This window comes from Cololabis saira, chromosome 15 (assembly GCF_033807715.1).
Source record: "Cololabis saira isolate AMF1-May2022 chromosome 15, fColSai1.1, whole genome shotgun sequence".
Lineage (NCBI taxonomy): Eukaryota > Metazoa > Chordata > Actinopteri > Beloniformes > Belonidae > Cololabis > Cololabis saira.
In genome coordinates, this window is record NC_084601.1 from 43,709,871 (window position 1) to 43,730,423 (window position 20,553).

At 41.5% G+C, this 20,553-nt stretch overlaps 1 non-coding gene across 1 annotated transcript; it reads right to left on the reverse strand.

The window, feature by feature from the left end:
• Nucleotides 1–3,546: 3,546 nt before the first annotated feature.
• Nucleotides 3,547–3,678, reverse strand: LOC133461663 (small nucleolar RNA SNORA9). The gene has a single exon (XR_009784221.1). It is a non-coding gene; the product is annotated as a small nucleolar RNA SNORA9 (small nucleolar RNA).
• Nucleotides 3,679–20,553: the final 16,875 nt, after the last annotated feature.

Sequence of the window (20,553 nt, forward strand, 5' to 3'; positions counted from 1 at the left end):
TCCAGCCACGTACACGTGAGGGAAGGAAACGGAGGGAAATTACCGTTAACGTGACCACGCTGAAGGCTGGAGCTTCAGGGAGACAGAGACGCAAAAACGCCCACACGCCTCAAGTCACGGCACTGGTGATGAATCCACATCTGAAACAGAACAGTTTAATAATTAATCCACATCTCAATCTCCTCACTGCAACAAAGTTCTGCAAAAAGGCCCAAAAAAACATCCCTAAGTCGTCAAAAGTGTGTGAATCCTTTAAATTCAGACACAAACACCTTTTTGAGTTGATACCAGTAGCATTATTATATATTTTTTATATTTATTTGATACATTATGGTCTTTATTATTTGAACAGAAAAATAAGCGGTTAGCAGAAGCTAACTGTCACCGGTAAATGATTCCTACCAAAAACAACTTTTTTTTAGTTCCATCCGCCATAAAAAAAACTTTCCTTGGTGATTCAACTCATTTAATGGAATAAAAATATGTAATTAAGTGTGAATCAGTGCTGATTTATCCAAATATATTATTTTTTAACACATTTGGATAACATGCAATGCAAAACACAATTGTGTTTTGTTGCGCTGAATCTTTTGTAAATTATTATTTTTTTTATAGGAGAGATTTTTATTGGACTGCAAGAGTAAAACAAGTATAATTTTATTCTATATCTTTATTTTTTGTGTGCAAAACTGTGTTTAATAAACTATATTATTAAAGATTTTTATATTTATTTGATACATTATGGTTTTTATTTATCGAACAGAAGAATAATCGTTAGAAAAATCATCCAATTACTCCATAGATTAGTTCGTACCAACATGAAAAACTGTTGGGCTGCGTCCAAAATCACACACTTCCTCCTAATGAGCAGCAAAATGAGTGTGCGAGATTTTTTAGTGCGTCTGAAACATTAGTACGTACTCAATAGTATTTCTATCCATACTCATTCTGGAGAAATGTATTAGTGTGGATTGATGGACACTAGCCGAGCAGAAACTTCCCACAATGCAATGCAGCGGCGTTTGGTTGCTAAGTGATACGTATATGTCCTAAGTGTAATATTCGTATATAATAATATTATATAATGTCATCTTGTTTCGGCCAGAATAAACGGGAAATAGCGGAGCTGCTACTGTGACAGGTTACCATGGCAGGGCTCCAGACTGCGACCAAATGCTCGCATTTTGCGACCAAAATTTGAGTATGTGCGACTGAATTTCATGTCCACTCGCACACGTGCGACCAGTAAATTTGCCAGCGTTACACCAACGCCGTAGGCTCTGCGTTGGTGTAACGCGGAACCATAAATCAGCCGTTAGACTATCCAATTAAATCATGTTGGACATTAAACTGACGCTGTTGTAAACCAATAAAGCTGCCCGAGCCTTGGTACCAGCCAATCAGAAACGGAGGAGGGCGGGTTCGCCCCCGTCCCTCAGGGAAGACGACTTGTCAGAGACTGGGGGACCAGTAGTCACGTCATTTAATTCACATATGTGCGTGGTGTGAAACTATCAAACAATGAACACGGCGTCAAAGAGTAGCGGTAGCGTTAACAAAGCGCTGGTTTTTAAAACTCAAACTAAATTAAGTTTTCTTTTGAAAAAAATGCTGAAAAAAGGGTCGCTAAGAGCCGGGGACACTGCGCTTCTTTCCCCCGCCCGCCCCCGCTGCCCTCGTGAAGAAAACAAACATGTGGAAGCGGCCGCCTGAGAAACCAGCGCAGAAAATACAGAACCAAAGTTTACTCCGTACAGACAGGCAGCGGGCTGAGCAGCACTGTTAATGCTGGAAATTACTGTTTGAGCCTGTGTTTATGCTGCCATATGCGTTAACGTCCGCTCACACAGACAACCAGCTGCGTTAAGAAACAGACCCCGCTCTCGCGCTCCACGTGAGGAGAGCGCGTCGTACTGTAATACAAAATTATGATTATTACACCTACAGACGTCGCCGTTAAAGGCTACATGATATTTTTTCACATGTATCTTTTCGTGTCCAGTCAACTGTGTGCGGGCAAAACTTGCAGATCATTGAATCGCCAGGCACGTTACACACGGACAAGTACACACTCATACACATACACACATACACACTCATACACACTCAGACACACCCCCACCCGTGCAAAACCAGTGTTCAGTGTTTTGGATATTTCAGCTTAAATTTCAAAATGTTATATAAATTCAATGAAGTTCATAGCTTGTTTGTTTTTTTCTGTTATTGGACACACAGTTTGTCATGAAATACCTGAAAAATCCCTGATGCTTCATGGCAAGCTGTGTGTCTGGTGACAGAATAAATTAGACAAGCTAAAATTATTTGTTTACTGCATGAGCTGTTGATATTTCCTTCTTTTTTGCACTTTAAATGGATATTGAAAGACCCATTTGAGTTATTTATTTTTTAGTTATTTCACAATAATTATTGTGAAATTATTATTTCACTAGTTATTTTACAGTCGTATAATTCAGGCAACAGCTCAAAAAACATTTTTAATAACACTAACCCACATTAATATCGGATAGGATCGAATCAAATGGTGATAAAAAACAGAAAACAGAAGGGCTAATACAGCATTTAACTTTTTTACTTGAAACCTTTGGGAAACGACCGCACGGCAAAAAAGGGGCCATTCTTAAAGTGTGGTGCAGCGCAGAGATGGAGGGGGAATATGAACTGGCCTGAAAAAAATTTTTCAGTCAAAAATATTTTTTTTGCTTTAATCCCTGAGTTCATTAATCTATTATGAAATACGTATTACTAATACACTGAAATGTAGTAGAAATGTAAAAATTTGGTTAGCGTGTCGATAAACGATGTGCGCTCCTAAAATTTCTGATTGTGCCCCTAAAAATTTTCAGTTAGGGGCTACTGTGCTCCTAGTGAAAAAAGTTAGTCTGGAGCCCTGCATGGTAACAACTCCCCCTCCCAACGTCAGGAAGTGACGCGTGTGCGCTCTTAATAGTACGTCTGAATTAATGCACACTACTGATATTTACTCAAAAGTGTGCCGAATTTAAGTGTACTTTTTAATATATACTTTTTAGTACGGCATTTCGGATGCACCGTTGTTTTTTTTTTTTTAACCGGTTATCAGAAGTTAAAGTGCCACCAGAAAATGATTCCTACAGAAAACAACTTTTTTTTTTTGTTCCACCTGCCAAAAAAAGGTTCCTTTTGTTATTAGACTTTTTTATGCAATAAAAATATGTAATTTAGTTTGAAACAGTGGCTTGTTCTATCCAAATATGTTATTTTTAACACATTTGGATAATATGCTGTGCATTACAAAACATTGTGCACTGCGTTTTTTAAATCTTCTGCATTTTTTTTTTTTACAGGAGAAAATTTTGTTGGGCTGATAATAAACAACTCTTTTATTTTTGTACAATTTTATTCTACATTTTTATTTTGTGTGTGCAAAACTGTGTTTAATAAACTATATTATTAACGATATTTTATATTTATTTGATACATTATGGTTTTTATTATTCGAACAGAAAAATAATCGTTGGAATAATCGTCCATTACTCCATAGAGTAGTGTTGTCGGGGGCCAACCTATAACCCCGCCGTGAGGGGCCACAGCGGGGCCTCAAACGGCCCCCGTCTCTGTAGCAGAAGCGTCAGGAAAGGGCGGAGCCACGGCAGGCTGGGCCTCGCTGGAGCTCTGCAGTCCAGCCACGTACACGTGAGGGAAGGAAACGGAGGGAAATTACCGTTAACGTGACCACGCTGAAGGCTGGAGCTTCAGGGAGACAGAGACGCAAAAACGCCCAGACGGCTCAACTCACGGCACTGGTGATGAATCCACATCTGAAACAGAACAGAACAGTTTAATAATTAATCTACATCTGAATCTCCTCACTGCAACAAACTCCTGCAAAAAGGCCCAAAAAAACATCCCTAAGTCATCAAAAGTGTGTGAATCCTTTAAATTCAGACCCAAACACCTTTTAGAGTTAGAGTTATAGTTGATGATTAAAGATTATTTTTATTTGATACATTATAGTTTTTATTAATTGAACATCAGAAAAATAAGCATTAGAAAATTGTCCAATTAATCCTTAGAGTAGTTTGTACCATCGGTTAGCAGAAGCTAACTGTCACCGGTAAATGATTCCTACCAAAAACAACTTTTTTTTAAGTTCCACCTGCCATAAAAAAAACTTTCCTTGGTGATTCAACTTATTTAATGGAATAAAAATATGTAATTAAGTGTGAAACAGTGCTGATTTATCCAAATATATTATTTGGATAACATGCAGTGCATTGCAAAACATTGTGCACAGCATTTTTTTTTTATCTTTTGTATTTTTTTTTTACAGATTTTTTTTTGGAGTGTAAGAGCAAAACAAGCAGGCCTTTTATTTTTGTATGATTTTATCCTATATTTTTTTTGCAAAACTGTATTTACTCCTTAGATTAGTTCGTACCAACAAGATTTTTTTTTTTTTTTACTGGTTAGCAAGTGCCACCTGAAAATGATTCCTACCAAAAACAACTGTCTTTTAGTTCCACCCGCCATAAAAAAAAAACTTTCCTTGGTGATTCAACTTATTTAATCGAATAAAAATATGCAATTAATTGTGAAACAGTGCTGATTTATCCCAATATATATTATTTTTTTAACACATTTGGATAACATGCAGTGCATTGCAAAACATTGTGCACAGCATTTCTTTTTTTAAATCTTTTGTATTTCTTTTTTGACTTTTATTTTTGTTGGGCTTTAAGAGCAAAACGAGCAGGCCTTTTATTTTTTTTATGATTTTATTCTATATTTTGTGTGCAAAACCGTATTTACTCTTGAGATTAGTTTGTACCAACATGATTTTTTTTTTTTTATTGGTTAGCAAGTGCCACCTGAAAATGATTCCTATCGAAACAACTTTTTTTTTAGTTCCACCCGCCATAAAAAAATTTCCTTGGTGATTCAACTTATTTAATGGAATAATAATAATATGTAATTAAGTGTATTGCAAAACATTGTGCACGGCTACTTTGCTGCGCTGAATTTTTTTAAAAATCTTTTGTAATTTTTTTTACAGGACAGATTTTTGTTGGACTGTAAGAGTAAAACAAGCAGGGCTTTTATTTTTGTATAATTTTATTCTATATTTTTACTTTTTGTGTGCAAAACGGTGTTTAATAAACTATTAAAGATTTTTTAAATATTTATTTGATACATCATGGTTTTTATTAATTGAACAACATTTGGACACGTTCTTTAACACATTTGGATAACATGCAGTGCCTTACAAAACATTGTGCACAGCTGTGTTTTGATGCACTGAATTAATTTTTTATCTTTTGAAACTTTGTTTAGTTTTGTTTAGACCGTTATTTTGTACAATTTTATTCTATACGTCTATTTTTCTGTGCAACAAAAATTAAATTAATTATGTTTTAAAGATTTTTTCATAATGATTTGATACATTATGGTTTTTATTCATCTAATAACAGAAGAATAATCGTTAGAATAATCAGTACCTGGAGGTCACGTGACTCCTGCTGAAACCCGCAGAAACTGCTTAAAAACGAACAGAAACTCATCAAAACCGACTTTAAAACACAACTCACCTTCTTTACCAACGACCCGGGGCGTCAGAAAAGTGAGATGTTGATCATAGATGAAGGATGGAGAAGGATTTAAAACGAGCGCCGAGCTCTCACGTCCTCGCGTCGCCATCTTGCCCCGTCAAACTGGCCGAGGACGAGGCTTCCTGTCCGGATGTGACGTCAGGCGGGACGATGCCCCGGGGTTTCCAGCAGGGGTCGGTGGAACGTTACAGAAAAACCTTCATCAACATTTTTATCTCTATTAGACACAAAATACCCCAAAGAAACGTCGAAGAAACGATTAATAACGAATAAATGTTGACACAAGCAGCTATTTTGAGCACAGAGAGGTCGATAACAGCAAACATTTGTCTTTTATAGATGTGGAATTAAAAACTATTGTTTAATGTTCCCTTAAAAACTATTGTTCTGACAAACAATAACAGTCGTATCATTTTACAGCATCATTTATAACCTGAAAGGTCTGGTAATTTTAGAGGAGATAAAGAGCCACACCTCAGGAAAACAAAAAAACAGATAAAAATAAAGAAATAAAATCCATAAAAGAACATTACATACAATTATTTAGAATCAGAATCTGGTTTATTGGCCAAGTTTGGTCAAACAGGGAATTTGATGCCGTTTATTTTCGCTCACTGTACAGTAAATTACGGTGGTCGAGACCCGCCATTGCTGAAAATAAAAGTAACGCTGCAAACAGAAACAAACGCTGCTGCAAATTAAAGAAACACTGCAAACAGAAACAAACCCCGCTGCAAATAAAATAAAAAAACGACGCAAATAAAAAAGCTACAACGGAAGTGAATTACCGGGGACTATTTTTGTCGATGCACCGGTGTTGCACATTAAAAATGACACGTAGCGACGTTGAACACTAACCTTTTCACTTATTTTCTCGTTCGTTGTTCTTCTTATTCCTCGCTCTTCTTATTTCTTCCTTTTCACTTACGTCCTCTTCGTCTTCTTCTTCTCCTCTCACGTAAAAAACACCGGTGCATCAGCAAAAATAGTCCCCGGTAATTCACTTCCATTGTGGCTTTTTTATTTGCGTCGTTTTTTTATTTTATTTGCAGCGGCGTTTCTTTATATTTGCAGTGTTTCTTTTATTTGCAGCAGCGTTTGTTTTTATGTTCAGCGTTTTTTTTATTTGCAAAGCGTTAATTTTATTTGCAGCAGCGTTTCTTTTATTTGCAGCAGCGTTTCTTTTTATTTGCAGCGTTTCTTTAATTTTCCGCAATGGCGGGTCTCGGCCACCGTAGTAAATAGACAAATGACAGCTCTTATTAACATATATACAATAAAAGATAGAAAGTGAAAGGTGCAGCAGTATGACGTAGATATGGTTATTGAAAGGTGCATTGTTACAGCATATGATTGTGGTTATTATTATTACTAATTGCACAGCGATTGATTACTCTGAGACTCTGAGTGTTGAGAGTTCATCAGAAAACTTATCATCCACTTATCGTTCATCATTTAAAAACTTAAATAACTAAACAAACATAGTTATTGCTTAATAAAACAGCATCGGTAAATAGCCGACGGAACAATAATCGCTAACGGATAGCTCGCTAACGGAGGTAATACCACTTTGGCCCAATTACTGCTACGCCTTGTGTTCCTTCTGGCAGGGGGACTGCCAATGGAAACGAGCCTTTTGGCTACAATTGGGTGCATTAACATTTTTTAAATGTTCATTAATGTACATTGTCCCTCTATAACAAATAAATGAGAAATGAAATTAAATTAAAATAGCGGCGCCCCTTGCTGTGTTTTAGGCTAGCAGCCGTTTCCGTGTTCGTGTACTTGTCTGTGCTCGTGTTCTTTTGTGAACTTGTGAAATGTCGCAGACGAAGTTCTAGACAAGTAGAGACGAGTAGCTACAGCTGAATTCCCCAGACGGGTTAATATCCAGGCTAGTTTCAGGCTAGTTTCAGGCTGGTTTTAGGCTAGTTCCAGGCTAGTTCCAGGCTAGTTTAAGGCTGGTTTCAGGCTAGTTTCAGGCTAGTTTCAGGCTAGTTTAAGGCTGGTTTCAGGCTAGTTTCAGGCTAGTTTCAGGCTAGTTTAAGGCTGGTTTCAGGCTAGTTCCAGGCTAGTTTCAGGCTAGTTTAAGGCTGGTTTCAGGCTAGTTCCAGGCTAGTTTCAGGCTAGTCTAAGGCTGGTTTCAGGCTAGTTCCAGGCTAGTTTCAGGCTGGTTTCAGGCTAGTTCCAGGCTAGTTTCAGGCTAGTTTAAGGCTGGTTTCAGGCTAGTTTCAGGCTAGTTTAAGGCTGGTTTCAGGCTAGTTCCAGGCTAGTTTCAGGCTAGTTTAAGGCTAGTTTCAGGCTAGTTTCAGGCTAGTTTAAGGCTGGTTTCAGGCTAGTTCCAGGCTAGTTTCAGGCTAGTTTAAGGCTGGTTTCAGGCTAGTTCCAGGCTAGTTTCAGGCTAATTTAAGGCTGGTTTCAGGCTAGTTCCAGGCTAGTTTCAGGCTGGTTTCAGGCTAGTTCCAGGCTAGTTTCAGGCTAGTTTAAGGCTGGTTTCAGGCTAGTTTCAGGCTAGTTTAAGGCTGGTTTCAGGCTAGTTCCAGGCTAGTTCCAGGCTAGTTTCAGGCTAGTTTAAGGCTGGTTTCAGGCTAGTTTCAGGCTAGTTTAAGGCTGGTTTCAGGCTAGTTCCAGGCTAGTTTCAAGCTAGTTTAAGGCTGGTTTCAGGCTAGTTCCAGGCTAGTTTCAGGCTAGTTCCAGACGAGTAGAGATGAGTAGAGACGAGTAGAGACGAGTAGCTACGGCTGAATTCCCCTGACGGGTTAATATCCAGGATGCAGACGTTGTCAGGATTTGACATTTCCCCCAGTTTCAGTTCTGTCCCTCCTGTTTCCATCTGCCCTGATTGTCGTCACCTGTGTCTCATTGTATATCTAGTCTTGTCTTTCCCTGCTCCTCGCTGGTCCGGACTGTTTCCTCCCTCCGTTTTCTCCTCGTCAGTTCTACCCACTTTTCTTGTTTATGTTCCTGTTTGGTTTCTTGATCCTGCTCAGAAGCGTTTTTGGTTTTTGGGTGTTGAATAAATCCTGCTTTTTGGAACTCCTGCCTCCTGCTCTCCTGCGTTTGGGTCCTCAACAAACCACTCCGTGACAGAACGGCCCAGCCAGTATGGACCCAGCAGGAAAGCACCTCACCCTTCTTGAATTCTTCTGCCGGGAGGCGGAGAAGAACATGCGCTGGGTCGAGGAGGAGGAGGAGCCCCCCTTCCGGGGAACACGCCTGGCTCGAGGGGGCCAGGTGTGTTCGAGCCCAGGGGGGACGGCGTCGGCGCCAGCCCCAGCTTGTTCCTGTTCCGGCCGTGGTCCCGGGCACATCGTCTCTGGTTCCGACGGTGGTCCTGGACGCATCAGCCCCTATTCCTGCTCCTGTGATGGTCCCGGGTTCCCCCTCAGCCAGTGCATAGGAGCCGGTGTCTCCCCGAAGCCGACCCCTCGTATTATTAGTCTCCCGAAGCCGGCCTCTCCCTTTCTTAGTCTTCCGAAGCCGGCTCCTCGTATTCTTAGTCTCGACGGTAAGAGAAAAGCTGTCGGTTTTGGATAAAGTGGATTTGGTGCCAATGAGGAGAACCTCTGTTTTATTACTGTTTAATTTAAGGAAGTTTTGGGTGAATGAGGTTTTAATTTCAGAAATGCAGTCAGTAAGGGAGGTGGGCGGGAGAGAGGGTTTGGTGGTGAGGTAGAGATGGGTGTCATCAGCATAGCAGTGGAAATGAATGTTGAATTTGCGGAAGATATTGCCGAGGGGAAGGAGGTAGATGATGAAGAGTAGGGGCCCCAGGTCAGAGCCCTGGGGCACACCAGAAGTGACGGAGGAGGGGATGGATTTCAGGGGCTTTAGTTGAATGAACTGAGTGTGACCAGAGAAGTGTGATGTGAACCAGCCTTCTGTTTGCATTCTCAACTTCCTTTATTTAAACAGAAACCACCAGACTCCAGACGGCTAACGAAGCCGTCTGATTGGACGTCTCGCCCCCCCCGATCCCACGGGGGCCTCCGAGGTCACGACCTCTCTGTTCTCTCCGTTCCCGTCTCCTCCGTCTGAGCAGCACATGACGGCAGCACTTCTTCTCCTCCTCCCTGAGTTATGTAACAACAGCTGACTCCTCGGGGTCGGCATGTGAGGAACATCCGTCAGCTGACGGAGGTTATTATGGGATTCACACAGTCACCGCTGTTGTTCAGGAACCAGTGAAACACGAGGAACTAACTCTGATCTGCAGATCGGGTCCACCTGGAGTCTGACTGGAGTCTAATCTGATCCCCCTGATCCCCGTGAGGAGGGAGTTCCTGGAACTTCCTGTTCCAGTCACGTTTGGATCCCGATCACCCGACCAGCTCGCTGTGATGACTGTGGTCATATTTACTAGCCTGTCTGGTGTGTGTGTGTTTGCCCTGTGCTTTTCTTGTGTCAGTTTGAATATGCAGATAGGTGTGTGTCAGTTTTAATATGCAGGTAGGTGTGTGCCGCAGCCGTGCGGTCACTGGGCTTGGTCGTCTTGACATCATCACTTGGCGGAGCCGCCATGTTGGAAGCAGGGGCGTCAATTGGGTATGAAGGTACGGCAGCCGCCACGCCTTTGCTTCAAGGGAAAATGTAAATGTTTGTTTTTTAAATACATTTATGGAATTACTCTGTCTATTTGTATTGATTATTCTATTACTTAATACATATGAAATAACTACAAATGCAAATCAAAACAACATGATCGATTTCACGTTATTTTACACTGCAAAAACTCAAAATCTTAAGAATATTTGTCTTATTTCTAGTTAAAATGTCTAATTTTTAGTAAAAAAAATCTCATTACACTTAAGACAAGACTCAAAAACTCAAAAAACAACAATTTTCACCTGTTTCAAGTAGCTTTTCACTTAAAAAAAGTAGAACTTTTTTTTTTGCTTGTAATGAGAAGATAAATCTTGTCCCACTGGCCGATTTTTCTACTTATTTCAATTGAAAATGTACTTGAAACAGGTGAAAATGGTCAAATAACAAGTTATTTTTCTGGTGATGACTCTTGTTTTAAGTGTAATGAGATTTTCTGACTAAAAATGAGACATTTTAACTAGAAATAAGACAAATATTCCTGGTAAGATTTTGAGTTTTTGCAGTGAGCGAGACTGCATTTGAAAAAGTTCCAGTTTTCTTGACCACACAGATCAGCTACATAAACTTCTGTGATGAGTATTTGGGCGTGTTGATTGATACTCTAGTTCAGTTCTGTGACTCGTAACCTTGCCGTATCTTAGCTTTGACTGAATTGACGCCACTGGTTGGAAGCTACCTGAGCTGCTAGCTTAGCTGCTCTTCAGACCACTGTGTACAGACGTGCTCCCTCTTCGTTGTGTCTTAGGCTACTTGTAATTGTTACTTTCCGTTATTCTGTAACCATGGTAACCCGTTGCTGCGTTGTAGCTGCAGCAGCTCCACATAACAGACGTGGCGTGGGGAAAAGATCAATAATGGTTTAACTTTTCACCGCTTTCCTGCTCGGAGGCAGAACCACAGACGCCAAGTATCTGATATAACAGAGTAAAAGAGTGAAAGAGTCGTCGGCTCGGTTGGATCGCGGCTGTAACGACCAAACATAACCTTCCACATTATACCACAAACACTCACACAGACCGGGGTCGGATCAAAACACGGGTTTTATTCCCCACTTCTCCAGCTAAACGCAGTTGCTGGCCAGCTCTCTGCGCTGCGATTAACCCCAATCTGCAGATAAAACTAGTTTGTTAAGGAAAAAATATTAACTCTTATTTGTAGCTGCAGAGGAAAAAAATCATCTCACGAGGAAAACAAAAATATTGCTCACGCCTCGGAGCCTCTTCAGCATAATATAGCAGTCAAAAAGAGAGAAAAGAGAAGTAAGAGGGATACAAAACATGTACTGTATGTTGTACTATTATACTAATTTATTGAAACACATGGCGAGTCAAACATTTACCAAAGCAGCTGCCAAACACTCCTAAACAAGGTAGCCGGAGATGTCTGTTGTGCAGAACTGCGGCAGTAAATCCCTGCTAAAGAGTGGCGCTCTGACGAGGAGCTCCATTCTTTGATAGGGATTTCATATGGACCCAAATCGTTAATAATCATTATTTTCTCCATATACTGCTCCCTGGCTTCCTTGTTTAAGGTATCCCGGTCAATTCCAGTTGCTTTCCAGCATTTTAACATTTTTTTTTTGCGTTCCGTCTGTTCACTTGGTGCTACTACACTGCTGTTTGTTTACACTCACAACGCTGCCAAAATGGCTGCCACGTCCCAGAATGCAACTTGCCGACCAAGCCCTATTGGTGGGAAGGTTCCATGCCCTGGGCGGTGATTGGCTGAAACCTGGTACCATCTGATACATAAGGATCCAAGATGGCCGCCGGCGGGGCTGCAGACTCTCATCCTCCTCCTCTCCCAACCGGCCACACCTTTTACCTTAAACCTTGTGTGTGTTTTGTAGTTACCGTATTTTCTGGACTATAAGCCGCATCCGCTCTATTTAAAAAAAAAAAAAAGATATTTAGCCGCAGATATTTCTGTTGTTAGATTATATATTTACTACATGTACAGAAGGATTTTGAACTGTAAATGATGTACATGTTTGTACCTAAATAGATCTTTCCTAACAGTGTCTTTTAACACGGCAGCAACTTTGCTGATTAAAATGGGACAGAACCAAGAGAAAATAACCGGTATTTATTTATCTATTTATCTTTTTGAAATCTGCTTCTACTTCTATCTGCTAAAGAAGAAGTAGCGTATTCTTCTTTGCATTTATTTTGTCTTAGTTTTGATTCGAAATGTCGAGAAAAAAGTCGAAATTTGAGAAAAAAGTCGAAATTTCGTGAAAAAAGTCAAAATGTCGAGAAAAAAGTCAAAATGTCGAGAAAAAAAGTCGAAATGTCGAGAAAAAAGTCAAAATGTCGAGAAAAAAAGTCAAAATGTCGAGAAAAAAGTCGAAATTTTGAGGAAAAGTCAAAATTGTGAGGAAAAAAGTCAAAATGTCGAGAAAAAAAGTCAAAATGTCGAGAAAAAAAGTCAAAATGTCGAGAAAAATGTCGAAATTTTGAGGAAAAGTCAAAATTGTGAGGAAAAAAGTCAAAATGTCGAGAAAAAAAGTCCACATTTTGTGAAAAAAGTCAAAATGTCGAGAAAGTTATCTATTTATCTGTTTGAAATCTGCTTCTACTTCTATCTGCTAAAGAAGAAGTAGCGTATTCTTCCTTGCATTTATTTTGTCTTAGTTTTGATTCTAATTCCGGTTAAAGCGCCCCGAGCGGTGGAAGAAAAATCCACAGAATAGAACCTTTGTATAAACTGCTGGTTGAAAACCTATGAAAAAAGTAGTGGCTTATAGTCCAGAAAATACGGTAGTTACTTTTGAGTAGTAAGGGCGCTGCCAGTTTTGTTAACGTTGTTTTCTCCTGTTATTTAGTTAGTAGCCGCTAGCCTACAGCGTAGGTTTAACGCAGAACCATAATTCACCCTTTAAAGGTGATGGATGGTCTAGATAAACCGTCTAGTCCTCGCTGGACCGGCCCGACTGATAGTTCTGAATCTCTCCACGATAATCAACCAGAACCAGGAATGGTGGCTAGCAGACCAAGCTAGCAGACGGAGCTAGCAGACCAAGCTAGCAGACCAAGCTAGCAGACAAAGCTAGCAGACCAAAATAGCAGACCAAGCTAGCTCAGAAAGCTGCGCTGGACGTCACTCAGAAGTTGCTAACGTGGTGCCTGCTAGCTGTTGGACGGTGCAGCTGTCACTCATCATAGCCACACCCCCAATCATCCAGCCCTGCAGCAGACAGAATTATAGCCCCGCCCCCCAGGAGCCAAGCTACAGTGGGCGGGGCTGCACCTGAAGCCCCGCCCCCTTCATGGTTGTGGTGGATCAACTCTGAGAAGTTTCCAGCAGGTGATTTCAGCTCCACGGTGAGTCAGAGGTCTTAGCTGCTCGGGCTGGAGGAGGAGGAGGAGGAGGATGTTCTCTGAGTCATTACCCCCCGCCCACGGTCTCCTGCCCCACCACCGCCCTGCTGCCCCCTCCATCCTCACGTGTTCCTCTCCTCCATCCATCAGCTGAACTTCCTGTCTGTCCTGAGAGGAAGCAGCACCAGAGGATCAAACTGTTCTGGAGCTCAGAGAACACGCCGCTCCTCTCTGAGACGGAGCAGCGACGCCGGTGATGAGGCCGTTGCCATGGCGATACCTCCCTCCTCCCCGGTCCAGGGGGGTGATGGATCTGCTCGGGGTAAACACCAGGGACGACCGTGGAAACTTCCTAAGGTCCCAGCGAGGCCTTTACTCAGGTCTCTGGAGTCGTTAGCAGCAGGTGACGGAAAACACCTGAACTCAGGTGTTTAGCCGTCACGAGGAGGTGGCTGGAGGTGGTTGGAGGAAACCCCCGGGGGGGGGGGCGGGTGTCAGACCCGGGTCACAAGTTCTGGGGTCCTGTCCTTGTTTCCGCCGGACGACGAACTTCCCCACCGAGTTTCACAGAAACTACAAGAGCACGAAGCCCCAGTGGGACTTATTTTTGTACTTATTTTAAGTGAAAATCTACTTGAAACAGGTGAAAATTGTTGTTTTTTCCAGTGATGAGTCTTGTTTTAAGTGTAATGAGATTTTTTTTACTAAAAATGAGACATTTTAACTAGAAATAAGACAAATATTCTTGTTAAGATTTTGAGTTTTTGCAGTGAAGTCAAAAGTGGACTCACAGAGGAGTTAATTAGCACACTCCAGCAACAGAACCCCCTGGGCGGGGCTTAGCGGTTCCTGCAGCGTTTCCATGGTAACAGGTGGGCGGGGCCTAGCGGGGCATAAAGGCGGGATTATGTCCAGCGGTTTAGTTGTCAGGTATTAGCCTGATCCCAGTCATGCGGCTCGCTGCAGGACGGGGGGGACGGGGGTACGACCCGGTCACATGACTCGCCTCAGTGACTCGGGGAAATGGGGGTTTTCCTGTCAGGTGGTCCTGGTACCCAGGGCCGTCTCTGGACCAGGGCTCGTCAACCCGCAGCTCTTTAGCACCGCCCTAGTGGCTCCTGGAGCTTTTTCAACAATGTTTGACCTTTTTTTTTCTTTTTCCTTCTTTTTTTCCTTTTTTTCTATTTTTTTCTTCCTTTTTTCTTTCATTTTTAATCTCAACAGTTCGACTTTTTTCTCGACATTTTGACTTTTTTCTCGACATTTCGACTTTTTTCTCGATATTTCCACTTTTTTTCTCAAAATTTTGACTTTTTTCTCGACATTTCAACTTTTTTCTCGATATTTCGACTTTTTTCTCGAAGTGCGTAATGAAAAACAAAATCTCCCCCCAGTTCTAACTAATATAGAAACATGCAGCATGTGTTTCTTCATTCTAATTCTGATACAAGACTTTTCATTTTTTGCGGCTCCAGACATGTTAGTTTTTAGTGTTTTTGGTCCAATATGGAACTAAAACATTTTGGGTTGCCGACCCCTGAGCTAGACCCCTGGGGGCCCTGAAGTCCACAGATCATCTTTTATTAAACAATTAACATATAAAATAAATAATTAATAACACAACTATCTTAATGCAAACTTTACACTCCCACTAACTTATAATGTGTCCATGAATGTGTTCACAACTGTCATTGCTTCATCTGTCCTTCTATCCATCTGATTTGTTATAATTTTTATAAAAGATTTTTTATATAAGCAACTCCAGCCACTCGAGTGCAATAACCTGTTTTTCTGAGTGCAATAATCTTCTCCCTCTAAAAACCTCACTCACATTTTTGCACATATTGTTTTGTACACATGTATATATTATTCGTTTTTTCGGGTTTAGTATTTCTGTTTAGTATTTGTTTTGTACATTGCTCTTTTTTTTAATTATCTAGCTATTTATTGGTTATTTTTCTTTTTTTTTCTTTTTAGGATATACATTCTTTTATATACCTTTCATACTTCGTGTGTATTTGTAAATTTGTTGAGAGTGTGTATGTTTGCTACTGCACAAGAAAAATGTATCCTCTGTGGGATTAATAACGTTTTATTCTATTCTATTCTATTCTATTCTATTCTATTCTATTCTATTCTATTCTATTCTATTCTATAAAATGACATTTATAGAAATAGATTATTATTTTACTCCAATGTGACCGAGACCGAGAAGTGTAGTTTGTTGTATTTTAATAAGAAATCTGGCACCTGTTTGTTTTGTTGAAGTTACTGCTGATTCCAACATAACAGGCTCTGCATCCTTTTCAAATTAAGAGCCCCCAGCAGTTTAAAATGCTTTTATTGTGAAATATTTTCAGGAAGCTGTTGAGACTCACTAACTTGCAAAGTTCCAGTTAACGCTTGAAATTGCAATAATGTTAAGAAAACAAATAAAACATTTGTTTTGGGACTCCACCTTCTGTGTGGGGTCTGTCCTGGTCTGTCCGGGTTGGGGGGGTCTCTGTGGCGATGCTCCTTGTGGTCGTGGTCGGTGGAGCCTCTCAGTGTGGACGGCCACCCATAGGTAGTGTTTTCCTCACCTGGATCGTTAGTGCTAAGCCATGTCACCAGTCCACTTATTGTGTGTGTGTGTGTGTGTGTGTGTGTGTGTGTGTGTGTGTGTGTGTGTGAGTGTATGCACATGTATATGGGTGTGTGTGTGTGTGAGTGAGTGTGTGTGTGTGTGTGTGTGTGTGTGAGTGTATGCACATGTATATGGGTGTGTGTGTGTGTGAGTGAGTGTGTGTGTACGCGTGGGGGGTGGGGGGCGGGGTCGTATGGAATGTTTTAAATTGTGTTTTTTTTATTATCATTTTATTCTGCATGTAAAGCACCATGTGTTGCATTTTATATTGTATGATTTGGTGCTATACAAATAAATAAAGTTTAAGTTTAATAAAGAAGGAACCTGGAGACCAAACTCCAAATCTTACCAGGAACATTTGTGTTATTTCTAGTTAAAATGTCTCATTTTTAGTCAGAAAATCTCATTACACTTAAAACAGTCATTACCTTATTTGACAATTATCACCTGTTTCAGGTAAATTTTCACTTGAAATAAGTAGAAAAATCTGCCAGTGGAACAAGATTTATCTTCTCATTACAAGCAAAAAAATCTTGTTCCACTGGCAGATTTTTCTACTTATTTTAAGTGAAAATCTACTTGAAACAGGTGAAAATTGTTGTTTTTTCCAGTGATGAGTCTTGTTTAAAGTGTAATGAGATTTTTTTTAACTAAAAATGAGACATTTTAACTAGAAATAAGACAAATATTCCTGGTAAGATTTAGAGTTTTTGCAGTGGAACCTGGAATATCGTTACATAACCGTCTCCTCCGTCTCCTCCCTGCTCTCCTCACCCTCGCCCTCGTGACCAACATTCCCAGATGTTTCTGCTGCTGGAGTCTGGTCTGAATGGATGTTCTGTGTCCTGGTTGGTCACCTGGTTCTGATCCGGTCAGGAATGTTTCTGATCTGGTCAGGAATGTTCTGCTGCCTTTATAAACATGAAATACCTCCAGAACGGGGGGGGGTTAGGGGTCTATACGTCTCAGATCTGTTATGTAACAGGAATCAGCAGCTGCAGCCGCGAGGAAACAGGAACACGACGCTCTGGATCCAGACATTCCATAATCATTGTACAGATAGTTATTCTACAAATACAATTATCGTATAAATACGATAATGATTATTGTACAAATACCATAATCATCGTAGAACAGGGGTGTCCAACCCTCCAGAGTGGGAGAGTTTCATATATATAATAAAAATTAAATATTAATATTTAAGCAACACATCCTGCCAGGCCGTGGTTTACGCTCATTATATCACGTATGTGAAAACGTTGGAAATGTTGAGAAAAAAGTCGAAATGTCAAAATTAAAGGAGCCGTCTGTAAGAATTGTCCAAAACTGGTACTGCAGTCACTTTCAAAATATTGTTGAGCGGCGTGTACCCTCCCCCTCCTCCCCCGACCAGAGGTTGCCAGGTAGGCTGCAGAATGCAGCAGGAACGTAGGCTGCCATGGCTGCGATAATTAGAGCCGAGCTGGCAACCCGGATGCCGAAACATTACTGACTTGGTGATTGGGAGATAGGTGGAGGGTGGAGCTTCAGAAACAATACTGACTTGGTGATTGGGAGATAGGTGGAGGGTGGAGCTTCAGAAACAATACTGACTTGGTGATTGGGAGATAGGTGGAGGGTGGAGCTTCAGAAACAATACTGACTTGGTGATTGGGAGATAGGTGGAGGTGGAGCTTCAGAAACAATACTGACTTGGTGATTGGGAGATAGGTGGAGGGTGGAGCTTCAGAAACAATACTGACTTGGTGATTGGGAGATAGGTGGAGGGTGGAGCTTCAGAAACAATACTGACTTGGTGATTGGGAGATAGGTGGAGGTGGAACTTCAGAAACAATACTGACTTGGTGATTGGGAGATAGGTGGAGGTGGAGCTTCAGAAACAATACTGACTTGGTGATTGGGAGATAGGTGGAGGGTGGAGCTTCAGAAACAATACTGACTTGGTGATTGGGAGATAGGTGGAGGGTGGAGCTTCAGAAACAATACTGACTTGGTGATTGGGAGATAGGTGGAGGGTGGAGCTTCAGAAACAATACTGACTTGGTGATTGGGAGATAGGTGGAGGGTGGAGCTTCAGAAACAATACTGACTTGGTGATTGGGAGATAGGTGGAAGGTGGAGCTTCAGAAACAATACTGGCTTGGTGATTGGGAGATAGGTGGAGGGTGGAGCTTCAGAAACAATACTGACTTGGTGATTGGGAGATAGGTGGAGGGTGGAGCTTCAGAAACAATACTGACTTGGTGATTGGGAGATAGGTGGAGGGTGGAGCTTCAGAAACAATACTGACTTGGTGATTGGGAGATAGGTGGAGGGTGGAGCTTCAGAAACAATACTGACTTGGTGATTGGGAGATAGGTGGAGGGTGGAGCTTCAGAAACAATACTGACTTGGTGATTGGGAGATAGGTGGAGGGTGGAGCTTCAGAAACAATACTGACTTGGTGATTGGGAGATAGGTGGAGGGTGGAGCTTCAGAAACAATACTGACTTGGTGATTGGGAGATAGGTGGAGCTTCAGAAACAATACTGACTTGGTGATTGGGAGATAGGTGGAGGGTGGAGCTTCAGAAACAATACTGACTTGGTGATTGGGAGATAGGTGGAGGGTGGAGCTTCAGAAACAATACTGACTTGGTGATTGGGAGATAGGTGGAGGGTGGAGCTTCAGAAACAATACTGACTTGGTGATTGGGAGATAGGTGGAGGGTGGAGCTTCAACATAAACATCAGTTGAGGGCTGCAACTCCTCTTTTTAAACTGGAATATCCTGGCTTGAGTGCTGTTGTCAGTGACATAAGTATTTGAAATGAACATGATTTTTAAATGTCTGTTGACATATCGGGGTCATTTTATGATTCGTTTTATTATTGCTCTTACATACAGCTCCTTTAATGTTGAAGTACAATTTTCCGTTTTCTAATGGTATGTTTATGTCTCAGAGAGAGCAGGGAGTGAGGGATCATGGGTAGTTGATGTGGTTCTTTGCAATAATCAATAATCAATAATAATTATTGTACAAACACCAGTGTTCTGGGTGCCGGTCCCGGACCAGGACCCGGACCAGGTCCGTGTTCCCGCTCCGCTGGCGCTGACAGAGACGGAGACGCGTCAGTAGAAAGATCTTTCGAGGACGTAGATGTTTTTAAGATCTGTAGAGGACGTAGATGTTTCAGCAGCAGCTCCACCTACTTTTTCAGACCTACTTTAACTTCTTTAATCTGCTTTTAACGAATGTCCTGGTTGTTTTAATCCCGTCTTAGATTCTCAGCTCCGTTCACTAACACGTTTCACTGCTTTCATTTACTTATTTCTCTGTTTCCATTAATGATAATTCAGCTTTTCTCTGATTTTTTTATTTTGTGGTAGTTTCAGTTTCTCTGCACTGGGAGGGATGTTGACCCGGTTACCGTAGCAACGGCCCAAGGCCCGCTGCTCGGTTCTGAGGTTCTGGTTCTGAGCATGAAGCCTCGTATCGGTGAATGATTCCAGTCGCTGCAGCGGCGCTGACCCAGATTCCTGTCCCTCGGTTCTTATGTAACCTCCATCTGCAGCAGAACCGCCGACCCGAACGCTGAGTCAGCAGAAAAGAGAAGGCAGAAGAACAGAGAACCCTGGAGGAGAAGAAGAAGAGTGATGTAACGCTCCGAGGGCGTCACGGTTACGGCGTCACGACTACGGCAGCACGACTACGGCAGCACGACTACGGCAGCACGGTTAATATTACAACTTTATTCACGTAATTTCCAAATTTTTTTTGTCTTAGTTTGGCCCTAGTGTTCCGTCATGTCGCTGCGCTAGAAAGGAGCCCAATAATAACTAATAATAACTAACAATAACTCACAATAACTAACAATAACACATTTTATCTTGACTAGAAAACTTGAAACTGCACAACAGTCGAGCCGCTAGTTTATATGTCACGACTTGGCTCCGCCCACCAGTGGGAGGAGCTAACAAGCTAACAAGCTAACAAGCCTCCAACTTACGTCAGCTAACACAGAATACCTATTTAAACTCAGTGTACTTCATTCTGACCAGGTTCCTGGCTCCAGGTTCTGGTCTGGTTGCCACGGTGACGTAATCATCCTCAGCTAAACATGATGTCACTAATGTTCCCGCCGGCCGACACGGAGGATTAAAGCTCGGCAGGATGATACAGCCCCATCCTCTCACCCTCTCACCCTCTCAGGGATGAGAGGGGAGGAGCCCCAAAATAGATGATGTCATCAATGATGTCATAGATGACGTCATAGATGATGTCATAGATGACGTAAGGGTTATTCTGTCCCAGATCTCATGTTTTCACCTCCATGTTGGATAATAATAATAATAATGTTGGATCATCACTGATCGTCTCTAATCTGCTTAATTCTGATGGTTTCAGTCAGACGAGG